General features: G+C 39.6%; 1 protein-coding gene and 1 long non-coding RNA gene across 10 annotated transcripts in view; one reads left to right on the forward strand and one right to left on the reverse strand.

Annotated features, from left to right (window-relative positions):
• PLPPR1 (phospholipid phosphatase related 1) overlaps window positions 1-17041 on the forward strand; it is a 595523-nt gene that overhangs the window by 500742 nt on the left and 77740 nt on the right. The window contains exon 4 of one of the 8 annotated variants that reach the window (XR_015131976.1): window positions 8487-8757. The exons of the other annotated variants lie outside the window; for them this stretch is intronic. The gene's annotated coding sequence lies outside the window, so the exon portion shown is untranslated. Of the gene's footprint in view, window positions 1-8486; window positions 8758-17041 lie in introns of those variants that run through there. 8 annotated transcript variants of the gene reach the window in all.
• Window positions 1-17041, reverse strand: part of LOC147367670 (uncharacterized) — a 111843-nt gene that overhangs the window by 12179 nt on the left and 82623 nt on the right. The gene's annotated exons all lie outside the window — the stretch shown is intronic.

The raw sequence follows: 17041 nt of genomic DNA on the forward strand, positions 1-17041 counted from the left end.
TCATTGTCCCCTGTACCTGTCTAGCCAAACAACAGAATTTAAGAGTGCCAAATATCATACACATGTATTAAGGTGCTTTCATAACAATGATAGACCCACTCCAGTTACACTACACCAGATGCAAATCTTGGGGCCTGGAGGGCCTTTTGGATCAACCCCTCAAGATCACTTATCTTTGCAACTGGGGGAACTGAGACCCAGAGAAAGAAAGTCAGTTGTCCAGAGTCACACAGGAAGTTTAGTGAGAGAAGTGAGACCCAGCCCCATGGCTCCTACTTTCAGTTCAGTCAGTGCGCTTCCTCCAGGACCAGAGAGGCTTTTCATCTCTTACAATCTCATTTCCCAAGTTTACTCTCTGACCTGATGACTTATATATTTGTACTCGGGGCAGGTAAGACGGTAGCTTTTTCTGAAAGTAAACTTCTTGGAAACATGTTGCTGATGTGGTAGAAAAGTGTACTGAGATGTTTTCTCCTCCCTCTCATGTGCACACACACCCCCTCATCCCATTCTGTTCCAATACCACACAAGTAGCCTGGGGGATCCGTATGCTTTGTTAATCACAGGGGCATATGCCAGGGGGAAAGAGCTGAAGCTGCTTAAACTTACTGGCTCGTATCTTTTATCAGAGCTTGTACCCCTTACAGTGATTATGCTAGAAGATCTGTAGGGGCTGGGAAGAAAGGAGGTCTTTGAGGGCCAGCAGAGAGACAGATGAGGAGGAAGAATATTCCCCAAGACCGGAAAAGAGAAACAGAGGGTCTTTAGCTAGGGACAAGTGTCTTGCTGCATAGCAGGACTTCTGTGAGTTGGCAAGACCTCACAGGTGAGGACCACGTAGAACACCAAAGGAGGCTGGACCTTGGGGCTCCAAGACCCAGCAAAGATGCCTGTGCCCTAACGGTGACACAGAAGCAGCAGAGCCCCAGGGCCTAAAGGAGCTATATGAGCTGGATACTGTGGGCTTCAGGGCTACCCACTATAGACCATCACTCACCCCAGAGGCTTATCTGATGCACTAAGATACGGTAGGGGAGTCCTAGTAATTACAAATAAGTTTCCTGTGGCCCAGGGTGATGGTGGCTCAAAATCAGATATTAACAGACTTTAAAAAAGAGAGAAAGAGATGTGATTTATTTTAAAACACTGCAGATGGTGACTGCAGCCATGAAATTAAAAGATGCCTGCTCCTTAGAAGGAAACCTATGACAAACCTAGACAGGATATTAAAAAGCAGAGATATTACTATGCTAAGAAAGGTCCATCTAGTCAAAGCTGTGGTTTTTCCAGTAGTCATGTATGGATGTGAGAGTGGAACTATAAAGAAAGCTGAGTGCTGAAGAATTGATGCTTTTGAACTGTGGTGTTGGAGAAGACTCTTGAGAGTACCTTGGACTGCAAGGAGATCCAACCAGTCCATCCTAAAGGAGATCAGTCCTGGGTGTTCATTGGAAGGACTGATGCTGAAGCTGAAACTCCAGTACTTTGGCCACCTGATGCAAAGAACTAACTCATTTGAAAAGACCCTACTGTTGGGAAAGACTGAAGGCAGGAGGGTAAGGGAATGACAGAGGATGAATTGGTTGGATGGCATCACCAACATGATGGACATGAGTTTGAGCAGGCTCTGGGAGTTGGTGATGGACAGGGAAGCCTGGTGTGCTGCAGTCCATGGGGTCGCAAAGAGTGGGACACAACTGAGCGACTGAACTGAGCTCGAGCTACACATAACTTAATTTTGAGATAAAAGAAAAACAAAACACCCCAAACCTGTGCATTCTTCATTTGGTCTAATGAAGACAGGAGACCCCAGGGTTATTTAGAAGGTGTGGTTGTTTCTAGCTTTTCCGTTTTGCTACTGCTTCTGCTCTCAACTCAGGTCAGTTCAGTGGACTCAAGGGGCAATACTTAACATGTTTGGAGCACTTTGCTTTGTTCCATGAGAAAGTCTCATGCATACACACACATGTTCCAGCAAGGAGCTCCCAACCTACTGGAGAGTACAGGCAAAACAAGGTAAATGATGAAAAAATCATATCGCTAATTCTATTTCCCTCATACCCACTGAAGGACCCTCATCCAGGCCTAACATAAGCCCATCAGTCAGGTCAGTCACACAGGGGCAGTCATGTGAACTCTGGATTTTTTTTTTTTTTCCTACTTTTTGAAATTTAATAATATTTATCTTTTTGCCAGTTTTACTAAATGTACTATGGACATCTAATAACAGCAATTGAGACACAAAATTTTAAGTATTTTATGTAGGATATTAATATAAATTAATTAAATATAAATCTATTATATTTAAATTATTTTTTGTATTTTTTTTATTTTGTTATTTTTTCATATTTTTTATTTTATTTTTTTGTTTTTTAATATAAAATTATTTAATTAGTATACATGTGTTCCCCATCCTGAACCCTCCTCCCTCCTCTCTCCCCACACCATCCCTCTGGGTCGTCCCAGTGCACCAGCCCCAAGCATCCAGCATCGTGCATTGAACCTGGACTGGCATCTCGTTTCATACATGACGTTTCACATGTTTCAATGCCATTCTCCCAAATCTTCCTGGATTTTGAAAGCAAGGAGCTAGGTTCTAATCCTTTCTTTGGATTTTAGTTTCTTCAATTTTTTCCTAAGTGGATGTAATATTTGAGTTAGAGGTCTGATTGACAATATGCTTAAAAGTGCAGTATAAAAAAGTAAAAAATGAGAAAAAAAAAAAAACTGTTCCAAAGAAAGAATAAGTACACAAAACAATTAATGTACAGAATAAGTATATAAAACAAAGAATTGAATGGAGAGGATAGAGAATAAGGAAGTAGAAAGGGAAAATAAAGCCATTTAGTCAATGAATTTAAACACAAAAGAAGAGAAATGGACAGGGGTTGAAATTAACAGTATTAATAAATTCCAGTGGGACTATTGGTGATGTGATAATATTTAGGAGATGAGATTATTTAAGAGAAGAACCAATTAAGTTCATCATAAATGCTAGCCAGAAAATGGGCATGTCATCCTCTGCTGCTGCTGCTAAGTCACTTCAGTCGTGTCCAACTCTGTGCGACCCCTGAGACGGCAGCCCATCAGGCTCCACCGTCCCTGGGATTCTCCAGGCAAGAACACTGGAGTGGGTTGCCATTTCCTTCTCCAAAGCATGAAAGTGAAAAGTGAAAGCGAAGTCGCTCAGTTGTGTCAGACTCTTCGTGACCCCATGGACCACAGCCTACCAGCCTCCTCCATTCATGGGATTCTCCAGGCAAGAGTACTGGAGTGGGCTGCCATTGCCTTCTCCATGTCATCCTCTAGAACAGTAAAATAGTAAATTCAGGGTAGAGGTAGAAGGTGATTGGACCTAAATGTTTGAGAGAGTGAGTGAGTGGGGGAGGAAAATTAGGAAGTTAATGGACATTTGCAGGGGAGAAGTACTAAATAAGTGAGCTGATAAAACCAGATGGCAATGGATCCCTCCCCCAAAGTCACTATATTATTTACCTAGGAATCAATATAAACTGTTTTGAATTGCAGCCTCTGAAGAGATTCATGTGACAAATAGGTCATTTCTATGATTCACCCAACAAAATTAGTCAGTTCTTAACTCAGAATGAAAAAATGATTAGGTCTGCTTCCAGGAGTTTGGCTTGTTTGTTATTGGGTCAGTGGTTTGATATTGGATCAAAGCCACAATTCCATATTGATTCTTAAGCATAATTTTGTATTGAAATGAAAATAAAGTGTGTCTGCAGTCATTCAGTCAAAAAAAAGGACAGTGTAAGAATCAATTGTTATCTGTGTTTGTTATTTTTCAGTGCATCAAATTTGCCGGTCTCAGGATCTTAGGGGAAAAAAGCTAATTTTCCTGTGTAGCTTACTGGATCTTATAGCCCGTATCGGGGAACTGATTTAACTGTACGAGAATAATCATATTTTAAGTAATTAAAATATCTCTTTTCCATTTATAAAAGCAATGTATATAAAATACAGAAAAAAAAAGGAAAAACATCATTCATTGGTCAATCATTCAAAGCAACCCACTGCTAATAATGTGATGTATGTCCTAGTATCTTATATGCGTGTTTTGTTTCATAGTTGGGATTATACTCTCTTTCATACATGGCTTCGCTTACTTATCTTAATAAGAGAGCATTTAAAAATACTTTTTAAAATAAGATGCCTAAACCTAAAATGCCACGCACTTGAAAGTTTTCATCTCTCAGTTTCTGCAGTAAGACTTTAACATAATCTTTAACAGGAAGTAAAATTCAGCATCAAACCTGACTAAAATTAGAGAATCTAGTTGGAGGGTCATAGCCAGCAAAATCAGCAGATTCTAAAACCTCTCCAATTTCTGTGCCTTGCCAAGCGACTGAAGTGGAGAGGCAACTTGACTATTGCCTTCTGACGCTAATTAATGTTTAATACTGAGCAGCAAACGTGCGCTTCCTCTTGTAAGTTCTCATTAAGTTCCCTTTGAATCAGTTAACACTCTGTTTATAAAGATGTGGATATTTTCTCTAATTACTGTAATTTTGGCTACTGCTGTAAAAATCAGTGCTCCGTGTCATGCTGTCAGAGATCATTACAGATGCATGTGTACTTCTCCCCTCCCTCCCCTGGAAAGGATCCAGTTATCTCTAGAAATTAAATGCCTTAAAAGGTTCAATAAAGGAAAATCCAGACGTAGCATGTCTCTTGTCAAGCCATTCCAGAAGAAAACCAGAATGTATTCATCAGGGTGATGAAATGTGGACTGTTTAAAGAATAAGGGTATAGATGCAGAGTTCTCTTACTTATAATAAATTTCATTATTGTAAAATCCAATTCATCCTGCCCAACAAGAATAAATTGAGATGATTTATGCTCTCAGAAGCACATTTCCCCCTCCTGGTAATTTCCTTCTGTGTGGAGAGCTATCTGTAAGGGTATAAAGTCTATCCCCTCTTCCCCTTTGGGTTACCCCCACCCTGGGGTGGAAGTTTCACCATTATTGAGTTTAGAAGATGACCTGGGCATGTGTGGCTCAGCTTCTTTCTCCTTCCTTCCATGTGGGAGCCAAATACCACAGGAAATGTGTGTTCTATTCTGTTCCTTCTTTGTGGGGAAGGACAGGGATTTTCTAGCTGTCTGTGACTGAGTAGGTTAAGTCCATCTAAGTCTATGGCTCAGCATTAGTGGCTCCAATTAAGCCACATCCTCAAACTCAGCCTTTAGAAGTAACAAAGGACCTTCCATCTCTGACACCTTCTTACTCTTAATCAATTCAGAACACTTGGATGGCTAAAGCAGGTGCTATTTACCACCAAACACAAAGAAGCTGGTGATTCAAAAACAAAGTAAAGCAAAAACACCACTCTGTTTTAGAGTTGTGCTGTTTTCCTGTCAGTTATTATAGGCAGCATCAGAAAGATATGCTATAAGGGTTTATTAAATTGATAAAAATATGTCCGATTAGAAACGCATGTTCCAGGAGTTCAGAGGATGGCCCAGGGGCCAAGGTTAGTTTTATAGAGGAGTACCTAGTCTGTGTCTGCCATATACCTAGGGGTTGAATGAAGATGAAAATCTGAATGAGCATTAAGGGCAGGTGGGAATTAGGCAGCTTTCTTATGCTTCAAATAGAACTGAATCAGAGAAAGCCATAGGTATGCACAGGTATGTTTTAATGTATCCTTCCTTTGTGTTATTCCTTAAGAATTTTAAGATATAAAGCTAAAAGTATTTTAAGGATAGAGGATCCAGAAAAATGGGATATAAGAAGTTTCTAGAAACTATAATAATTCATAAGTAATTATATCTGACACCTAGCGTTTATGTCATGGTAGATGTGCAAAAATTGCATTTATTTTTATTGGTGTTTAATAATCTGTCTATTCATGACCGAACATGGGGCTTGTGAATGTGTTAGTGTGAAGAAAGGCGGCTCTTTATCTCATCTACTATGCATTCCAAATCTAAATATTTCCTTTCCCCCCAATTCCTTTCATGATTACGTGCCTTTGCCTGTGCCAATAAAAGGGGAGAGAGCAAAACAGACAAGTATTTGTTGTATCAGAGTAGTTTCTAACACAGAAAGAACTGTTTCATTTCACTCATTACAGCTAACTGAGAGCTGTAAGCATTAGTGATGCGAGTTTACCATGATGTCAATTCAGCTGTCTCCCCAATTCCCAGGACTTGGAAATGCTGAATCTGCAGCTGCTGTGACAGTTTTTTCACCCTCTCTCTCACCAAAAAAAAAAAAAATTTAAGGCCTCCAGCATCTTTATCTTAGAAAAATCAAATATGTACATGCTGTACTTTTATTTCATTAAGTTTCATTTGAAACAGATGACATTTCTATGTGGATTTTTCCAAGAAAAATAGTTTCTCTATCTGCTTTGATTTGTGATCATTTTAAAATGCTCAGCGTTACCTAGAGCACTTAGTCTCTGAGTCAAGTGCTTCTGCTGATAGAACACCAATGCCCCCTACTGATAAATTTCCCAAAACCTTTCTATGGACAATGAGAACAGAACCCCCTTACTTAAAACAAGCATACTATTCACCAGCCTTGTCTGAAAAGGACAAGTACTTCTTGGATCACCTGTGTCTGCTTTATTAGCCTCTTATTAGCGTAATTTCCTCTATTAGTCTTTACTAAAGCAGCTAGAAGTTATTTCATGCTTGGCTGGCTGTATTAGAAAAAACAATTTTAAAGGTATCAGCAGAGCTTTATACCTGATAAAATGTGAACCAGAACTAACATTTGATTATAGTAATGTAATTCATGTTACATTATATTTATATTTAATGGGAAAAGTCCTTCTGAATACCTTATTTGTCTCCCTGTGTCTTCAGTATTTATAGAATTCAGGCATAAACAGACTTTAATACCTAATGCTCCAGATTTACATGAATCCCTTCTAATGTCATCTCCATCGAGTAATTGGTTGGTTTTCCCTAGTGACAGAGAACACACTACCTATCAAAGCAACCTGTTGCATCTTTGAAAAATTCTGGCAGAAAGTTCATGGAAAAACTTTTCAGCTTTCAAAATATTGGGCAACTTCTTCCCTTCCTTTGCTGTAACAGCTCTAGTTCTTCTTCAATATTTGAACAGAAAGATGATGCCCTTCTTCTGGCATTCTTCTCTCCCTCAGGAAGAGTGATGTCAGCTGTTAGAGAAGAGGCAAATGTTTCTATAAATGTGAAATCAAAGGGGCAAAGATTTAGGACAGAATGCCCAGGTGGCACAGTGGTTAAGAATCTGCCTGCCAGAGCAGGAGACACAAGAGCCGTGGATTTAATCCCTGGTTTGGGAAGGTCCCCCTGGAAGGAAATGACAGCCCACTCCGGTATTCAAGCCTAAAAAATTCCATGAACATGGGAGACTGGAGGGCTACGGTCCATGGGGTCTTAAAGTCAGACACAACTGAGCAAGCATGTATGCCAGTAGATTATAAAATTCCTAATTTCAAATTATGTACTAATTGTTACTTCCTCGCTCTCCCTCATACACACATACACATCCTCATGGTTACCACAATACACTTTTAAAATGGTCATCTTTATTCTCTGTGATAAGGTCAATAATCTTTTTCCAGTCCATACAGCACAGAAATCTTTCCAGAACTTTAACCTGATCACATCTTTATTCTCAGCTCTTTAAAAGATCCTCTTACTATCAAAATAAAGTCTCAAATCCTAGGTCAAAAAAAAAAAAAAAGTCATCTTTGAACTTAGTACAGGAAGCAAGAGGCCAATTCAACTTCTGTGATAGTGTGATTTAAATGTTTCCAAAAAGATCCAGTCTCAAGGCTACCTTCACAAATGCCTGGAAATTGTTAGACCTCCCTTCTCAGTCCACGTATTCTTAAGCAAGCAGCGTTAGATGAGGGTTTCCAACAAGGTTGAGAAATTAGTCAACTTAGACTGAGGCTTTTTAAGCAGCAAATGTCTCACAAGACCAATTGGACCTTTGTAAGAAGTCTGTCATCCCATTAAGTTCAGGCCCTTCTCTTTGGGCAGACGCAATGTCAAGATTCCTAGTGCTCTCTGTATAACTCCCTTTCTCCCTTTTATTTGCAGCCTTAATTTTGCTGTCTAGGAAGCCAATCATGAAGGGTATTGCCATCTTTTAATTATACAACAAGCAAGAAAAGTATCATATATTAACATATATACATGGAATCTAGAAAAATGCTACTGATGAACTTTGAACTTACTTGCAGGGCAGGAGAAGGTGGAATGAATTGGGAGATTATGATTGACATTTATACATTATCTTGTGTAAAACTGATAGCTAGTGGGAATCTGCTGCACAGCAGAGAGCTCAGCTCTGCAGGCACCACCAGCAGCTTCATGCGGCCTTTTTCTGTGCCTTGGGCTTCTTGATTTGGGAGTGGAAGCACTACAGGAAGAAACGTTGTGAGAGACCCACGTAGATGCTGCAAGGTTTCTTCTGACCTAACTGATCTCCCCTTCCTCACACTTCTTCCCTGAAACAGGCCAAGAAACACTCATGTGAAAGGTGCTCTTCCTACACCCAGAGAAAAAGAGCATCCTTCTCCCTGAAGACAAGGGAAGCTGAGAAGCATCTTAATGGGTCTTGCTAAGTTTCCCCCAGTTTCCTGCAATTACCTCATATTTCTTAACCTATCAGATTCCTCTTCAGCTCTGCACCTCACCAAGCCCTAGCATACAACACTCAAGGCTGTTTCTTTGGCTCTTCATTTCCTTATGGAGGCTCTCATGCACATTAAACTTATATTAAATAAATCTGTGTCACTTTCTTCTCATTCTGTTGGTCAAGGAAACTACTGTCAAGAGAAGGATAATTCAGCTCCATTTCTTAGCGAGAAAAGCAGCAAAGAGTCTGCTTGTCATGGTTAATCTGCCATAGTTGTGTTTGGTTAGAGAAGAATGGCTTGAAGGGGTGGGAGTTGGAAAAATGGTTGAAGAGGGTCAATAACACAAACTTCAGCTGTAAAATAAATAAGTCCTGGGATGTAATGTACAGCACGGAGACTACCATTAGTAATTCTGTACTGCATATTTGAAAGTTGCTAAGGGAGTAAATCTTAAAAGCCCTTTTCACAAGAAAAAAAAATTTCTAACTACATATAGTGGAAGATGTGATCGTTTCAGTGTGTACAAATATTGAATCATTATTTATTCACCTAAAACTAATATAATGTCAAATGTCAATTATACTTCAATTAAAAAAAAAAAGTTTCTTGCTCTCAACTGCTTACTATTGTAATAGGTACTGTTTTCTTTCTGTGGGGGCTTCCCTGGTGGCTCAGAGGTTAAAGTGTCTGCCTGCAATGCAGGAGACCTGGGTTCGATCCCTGGGTCGGGAAGATCCCCCTGGAGAAGGAAATGGCAACCCACTCCAGTATTCTTGCCTGGAGAATCCCATGGACAGTCCACGGGGTTGCAAAGAGTCGGACACGACTGACTGACTGCACTTTCACTTTCTTTCTGTGGTGCTTCATACAGTTTCCATTTCTTCAATCATTGCCCCTTTGACAAGGTGTTAGATTCCTTATTGTGCTTCTTTTAAAGTTTTTTAGTCTATGTCTGCCTTAATGCAAGTGCAGCATCACAGCAGAGCAAAATATTCTAAACATGCATTCATCAGCCCAGAGAAAAGCAGCACCGCCAGTGCCTACAGGGCTCCCCTGGTGGGTCAGTGGTAAAGAACCTGCCTGCCAATGCAGGAGACACAGGTTTGATCCCTGGGTTGGAAGATGCCCTGGAAAAGAAATGGCAACCCACTCTCTTGCCTGGAGAATCCCATTAACAGAGGAATCTCGTGGGCTACAGTCCCTAGGGTTTCAGAGAGTCTGACACGACATTCTGACTGAACATGCACTGCCTGTAAGTTCTAGTATTGTTAAGAGAGCCAGGGAAGAACAAATTTGTGGAGGTGACTCTGTAATCTATTCCATAAACATGAGTTAAGTGTTCACTATATACCAGGAACTATAGGTAAATAGAACTTAGTCACTTCCTTGAGGAACTCACAGTTTAGTGGTAAAGATTGTCATGCAAAACAAGTATTTGCTGCTCTGTTTTGCAGTATAGATGAGGCTCTAAGGGAATACAGAAGAGAAAGTTTCAAATGCTTCCTACAGAAAGTGAAGTCACTCAGTCGTGTCCGACTCTTTGCGACCCCGTGGACTGTAGCCCAACAGGCTCCTCCATCCATGGGATTCTCCAGGCAAGAATACTGCAGTGGGTTGCCATTTCCTTCTCCAGGGGATCTTCCTGACCCAGGGATTGAACCCAGGTCTCCCACATTGCAGGTAGACGCTTTAACCTCTGAGCCACCAGGAAAGCCACAAAGAATTATGCCTTAAAGAATTTCATCAGGCAAAACCAATACAATATTGTAAAGTAATTAGCCTCCAATTAAAATAAATACATTTATACTAAAAAATAAAAATTATGCTGGAAAAAAAAAAGAATTTCATCAGGAAAAAAAAAAAAGGTAGAAAACAATCAAAGCAAAAAGAAAAATATATGAATAGGCACAAAAGTACAACGGAAGCAAGATATACACAGGTAACCTTACTTTGAGTAGAAATGGATGGTTAGTCTGTTGGATACTTGCAGGAAAAACTATGAGATGGGATTGAAATGGTAGGGGAGAGGACTCAGCTCATCAAGAGCTTGGGTGACATGCTAAAGAGTTGGGATTATTATCCTCCAGAAAAGGAAATCAGTAGAACTGAGTTTGAGAAAAAGTGCTCTAGTGGCAGTGTGGTATTAAGGGAATATAACTGACCAGACTTGGAGTCTGCCTGAACATGGAGGAGAAAAAACAAAGAAGGAAGGAAGAATCAGGTGCAGTGCTTCATTTTCTGGCTTGTATCAGGGATGGTATGATTTTTCAGAGAAGGAAATACTGCAAGTAGAAGTTTCAGGAGGTGGAGGGAGAAGAGTTATGATCCAGGTGGAAAACCGTGAGTATAAGATGCCTAGGAAACATCTAGGCAAAGGTGTTGAGTATGGATATAGAAATAAGGGTTTAGAATTCAAGAGAGAGATCTGGGTTAGCGTTTCTGTGAATAGTCAAAGTATAGGTGGTAAAGGAAACCATTAGAGAAGTGGAGGAGAAACTGAAGTCCTGAGCTCAAGAAAAGGGTGTGCAAGAAATAAAAGATCTCAGCAGGGAAGAGGCAGCTGAAACCCTGGAAAGACCCTACCACAGGAAACAATGAGAAGAAAGTACAGAGCCACTGGTAGAATGAGGTGTGTGCTTGAAGAATAGTAACAAAAGAGACTTGAAATAGAAGTCTGAGACCAGGAAAATAACCACAAAAGAAAGTAAACCTAGGAAAGAGAGAAATTCAAGAATAAAAAAAGTGACCGGGAGTATCAAATGCTGCAGAGGGATACGATTATACCAGTCCTATAAGGTTAGGACTGAAAAGTGTTGAATGAGTTTTTAAATTAGGAAGTCATGGATGATTCAAATGAGGCCAACTTGAGGACAGCGGCTGGAGCAGATGAAGTTAACCCCTCAGTAGCCCTGGATTGTAGAAAAGTAGAAAGATTGGGTGGTAGCGAAAGGCAGTAATACAATGAAGGGAGTTTTGTTTTTTGGTCTGTGTTTTTAATGTTTAAGATGTCCTTAGAAGCAGTGAAGATGGAGAGGTTCAGGATGCTGAAAGAGGAAAAATAATGGAGAAGTGTTTTCAAGAAAGACAAATTAGCTAACAGCCACAAGGGGAAAGGCTTCTTTTTCTGTCTTATTCCTTTATTTCAATTCTATTAAGTTACATTTATGCCCCTCTCATATCCATCACCCGATATTTGAGCAATAGATTATTTTTGACCCAAGTATTAGGGCTTCTGTTTTCTGTTTCTATGAAATTTCTTGGAGTTAAATTTGGTCTCTCATTTCAGACCACTGAGGACTTTCTGTCTTTGTTAGAGGAAGCAGACTGACTGAAAGCACCCACCCTGGCCAGGTACCATAGTAACCATTTGTACAAGTTATTTTATGACAGGAGGTACTAGTAAGGAACATGAAACTAACAGATCACCACCAACTGGAAGAATTTGGGAAAGGTCAAAAGGAGACGCCATGGTGGCGTGGTATATTCCTACCACCTCCCAGAATCCTCGCTGACATCCATCTTGGCCAATGCATGCACCACCAGGAAAGACCTTGAGTCAGAATGATTGGCCAAAGACAACCCGGACACTAATGCCATCACCGCAAAACCCTTGACTGTAAGCCACGTGGCAGAGTGGTTATTCTGGGTTTCCCTACTGTACTGCTCTCCTCCCAGGCGCCCTTTCCCAATAATGTCTCTTGCTTTGTCAGCATGTGTTTCCCCTCAGACAACTCATTTCTGAGTGTTAGACAAGAGCCTACTCTTGGGCCCTGGAAGGGGTCCCCCTTCCTGCAACAGATTGAGATTTTTTTCTTTCTGTGTATATGCTATCCCTTCAAAGTTCACATTCATCATTTACAGATTTGGTAAGGCTGACTTCTAATCCATTGACACAAGACTGAGAAATGCACACACCTAGATTTTTCCATTAATATTTCTACTGACTCATTCAGTTCAGTTACTCAGTCGTGTCCAACTCTTTGTGACCCCATGAATTGCAGCACACCAGGCCTCCCTGTCCATCACCATCTCCCAGAGTTCACCCAGACTCACGTCCATCGAGTCAGTGATGCCATCCAGCCATCTCATCCTCTGTCGTCCCCTTCTCCTCCTGCCCCCAACCCCTCCCAGCATCAGGGTCTCTTCCAATGAGTCAACTCTTCGCATGAGGTGGCCAAAGTACTGAAGTCTCAGCTTTAGCATCATTCCTTCCAAAGAAATCCCAGGACTGATCTACTTCATAATGGACTGGTTGGATCTCCTTGCAGTCCAAGGGACTCTCAAGAGTCTTCTCCAACACCACAGTTCAAAAGCATCAATTCTTCAGCGCTCAGCTTTCTTCACAGTCCAACTCTTGCATCCATACATGACCACTAGAAAAACCATAGCCTTGACTAGACGGACCTTTGTTGGCAAAGTAATGTCTCCGATTTTGAATATGCTATCTAGGTTGGTCATAACTTTTCTTCCAAGGAGTAAGCGTCTTTTAATTTCATGACTGACTCATTAATAAGCTCATTTAGTTCATCCAATATTCTATATACCTATCATTCAGTACCTATATACCTATCATTCTGTCTTGTCCTTCAGATTTCTTAAGGTTAACTTTTGACAGATTCCTGGATGTAGCCTAGACAGATCATAAATAACTCATATCCCTCCCTCCTATGCCAATCCAGTAACTCCATTAAAGAATGAAGTAAGATCAGCCTAAGATAACCTGACTCATCCTTAGTGAATCCATCTGGCTCAGGGTGATCAGGGCTTCCTCTTCTAAAAGCAAAGAAAGTTGCCCTGTAGCATTCTACAGTCATCCCCCAGATAACTGTAAAATTCAATCATCATTAGCAATATTTTTAAGTCTGTTGACTTCATTTTTTGAAATTTGGAAATAATGTTTGCTCATATCTAACCTTCCTGCTTCTCTCTTATTCTCAGTGATTTCTTAAGACTTACTTGCAAGTTTCTCAGTGTCCTGGATGTGATTTCTCTTGTAAAGCATATTTAAACTCATCAAAGCAACTTTATTCTTTCTTCAATCACACACTACATTTGGGATCAATGCCACTGTCACTTTTTCAATCTAAAGATCTTTTCTCTAGACAGAGAAAACAAATAAATATTAAATAATTCAGCTTTCTCATTACCATCCATCAATATCACAATCATCATTCTGTCTTGTTGCATCAAATCTAATTGTAGCATTTTTTAACCACCATTTACTTTGGATTTTAGATAACAGAACACACTATAAAAGATCGCCTGAAAAACAAATATCATATATTACCACATATATATGAAATCTAAAAAAAAATTGTACCTATTTCCAGGGCAGGAATAGAAAGACATAGGTATAGAGACATGGTGAGTAGGGGGAAGGAGAGGGTGGGACAAACTGAGAGGCTGGCATTGACGTATATACACCATGATGTGTAAAACTGATAGCTAGCAGGAGGTTGCGGTATAGCTGGGTGCTCTGTAATGACCTAGAGGGGTGGGACGGGTGGGGGAAGGGGAGGCTCAAGAGGAAGGGGAGATATATATATATAATCTACACACATGTGACTGATTCACATTGTTGTACAGCAGAAAATAACACAACATTGTAATGCAATTATACTCCAATTTTTAAAAAAAATTAATAAAATGGAAAGAAAACAAAAGAGAGATTTGCTGTCTTACATTGGTCTCAGTTAGCTCTCTCTCATCTTGTATACATTGCCAAATCTGGCCTCCTCAGAGAGCTCTCCATACAGCTCAGAGAGTTTCTTTCAGTTGTTTCTCCTCTTCCTTCTCATTACAACTTCACTTGTGAGAACTTTAATGATCTAGACTGATTTCTCTTTTAGCTTCTTATGTCTTAGACCCATGTCTGCTTCATCTTGAAATCTTTTATTTTTATGAGTTCATGTCTGACCAAACTCAACCTTTCCTTTCTTAGATACACTGAACTAAGTTACATGGCAGATTTTTCCTCCTACATTCACTTCAGGTAATTTATTTTTAAATTAATTTTCATGGATTACAGCACATTGATCTGATAGGTTACCTATAAATAATCCATGCCTTATAAGAATATCAAAATTAACTTAAAAATTGATAAATATTGTGTATGAATTGTGGGGCAAGTGGAAAATCAAAGCCATGTGGCATAATAGGTACACAAAATCATATTTCTCAATTACTAATGTGACTTGAATTAATTATCATAAAGAGGTTATAACCAATAAAGTAATTGCTTTTGAGTACTTTAGATATATGATTGACTAGGACAATCATTTGTACATATCAAATCCCTATAATTTAGAGATAATCTCATTTCTATTTTGACATACAATAAAATATACCTTTGACGTATTGAAAAATCATACTAAAGAAATACAAAAACTGGGAAATTACATTCATCAAAAGATGTCAATGGGAGGGAGGTTCAAGAGGGAGCGGACAAATGTACACCTATGGCTGATTCATGTTGATGTCTGACCGAAAACAACAAAATTCTGTAAAGCAATTATCCTTCAATTAAAAAATAAAAATTTCTAAAAGGCAAAAAGAAATACTGGAGAATATTTTTTATGTGGATCTGATAAGAGATTAGTGTCCAGAGTTTATTAAAAACTATGTCAAGCCAGTAAAATGACAGTGCAAAAAAAAACATGAATAGGCTGTGTGTGAACATATACACATATGTACCTACCTATATTTAAGGTACTCATACAGATGTGCAAAGAAATGAAAAATATACAATTCAGGAAACAGTGGCCTCTTTGGGAGATCATCAGGTTGGGGCTGCAATAGGATCCAATAGATTGAGATTAGAGTTGACCCTTAACCAGCACAGGGTTATGGAGCCGACTCACTGCATGGTTGAGAACCTGTGTGTAAATTATAATAGGCACTCCATATCAGCACTTCCTCCATATCAACTGCTTTTGAGGATTCAACCAACCCATGGATCATGTAATGAAAAAAATTTGGGTTTAAGTGGACCCATGTAGTTCAAAACCAGATTGTTCAAGGGTCAGTTGTACATGGGAAGTGTTTATGGCATTAAGTAATATGTTCACATAATTATCTGTCTAAACTATAGTTCAATTAAATGATAGCATATTAAAACGCAGAGACATTACTTTGCCAACAAAGGTCCGTCTAGTCAAGGATATGGTTTTTCCAGTGGTCATGTATGGATGTGAGAGTTGGACTGTGAAGAAAGCTGAGCGCCAAAGAATTGATGCTTTTGAACTGAGGTGTTGGAGAAGACTCTTGAGAGTTGCTTGGACTGCAAGGAGATCCAACCAGTCCATTCTAAAGGAAATCAGTTCAGGGTGTTCATTGGAAGCACTGATGCTAAAGTTGAAACTCCAATACTTTGGCCACCTCATGTGAAGAGTTGACTCATTGGAAAAGACCTTGATGCTGGGAGGGATTGGGGGCAGGAGGAGAAGGGGACGACAGAGGATGAGATGGCTGGATGGCATCACTGATTCAATGGACATGGGTTTGGGTGAACTCTGGGAGTTGGTGATGGACAGGGAGGCCTGGCGTGCTACAATTCACGGGGTCGCAAAGAGTTGGACACGACTGAGTGACTGAACTGATAGTGAATTTACAATGTTGTGTTAGTTTCAGGTGTACTGCAAAGTGATTGAGTTACTCATTTTTTTTTTTCAGATTCTTATCCAGTATAGGTTATTACAAGATACTGAATATATTCAGTAGGTACCTATACTATACAATAAGCAGGTCTTTGTAGCTTATCTATTTATATATAGTAATGTGTATTTTATATATAGAGTCGGAGAAGGCGACGGCATCCCACTCCAGTACTCTTGCCTGGAAAATCCCATGGACAGAGAAGCCTGGTAGGCTTCAGTCCATGGGGTCGCTAAGAATATGTGTATATTATTCCCAAACTCTTAATTTTACACACATCAAAAATACCAAACAATAAAAAACAATAAGAACCCACTGTGCTATGTGCTGATCCAGAGTATTTGGATAACTTATTCTGTTATCTCAAGCAAGTTACTTAGCTTGTCTGAGCCTCACTTCCCTCATTGGTAAAGAAACTGGCTAATCTGTAAAGTATCTTCCAATTCCCACAGTCTCTAATCCCATGATCCAGAGAAATAACAGTATGTAAACTAAGGAACTTCCCCAGTTAGTTTTCAATTTACACATGTTGACATAGGCTCAAAATATGAGGAAAGGGGCAAAGAATACTAAGCTGCTAAGTTATTTTAAATAAACGAGAAAGTCAAACAAGGAAAGACTAAATAAACAAGATTGTATTAAATTATTTGAAACTATAACCGTCTTACCCCTGCATCAAATAGCTACTTGTCCACAACCCTCCTAATCACCTCTCCCATATCCCTTTCAAAATTTTAAAAACAAGGAAAACATTGTATAAATACCGAAATCTAGAGGAA

The sequence above is a fragment of the Bos grunniens genome, chromosome 8, assembly GCF_055505025.1.
Source record: "Bos grunniens cultivar Pamir isolate PY7600 chromosome 8, Bosgru_T2T1.0, whole genome shotgun sequence".
NCBI classification, from domain to species: Eukaryota; Metazoa; Chordata; class Mammalia; order Artiodactyla; family Bovidae; genus Bos; species Bos grunniens.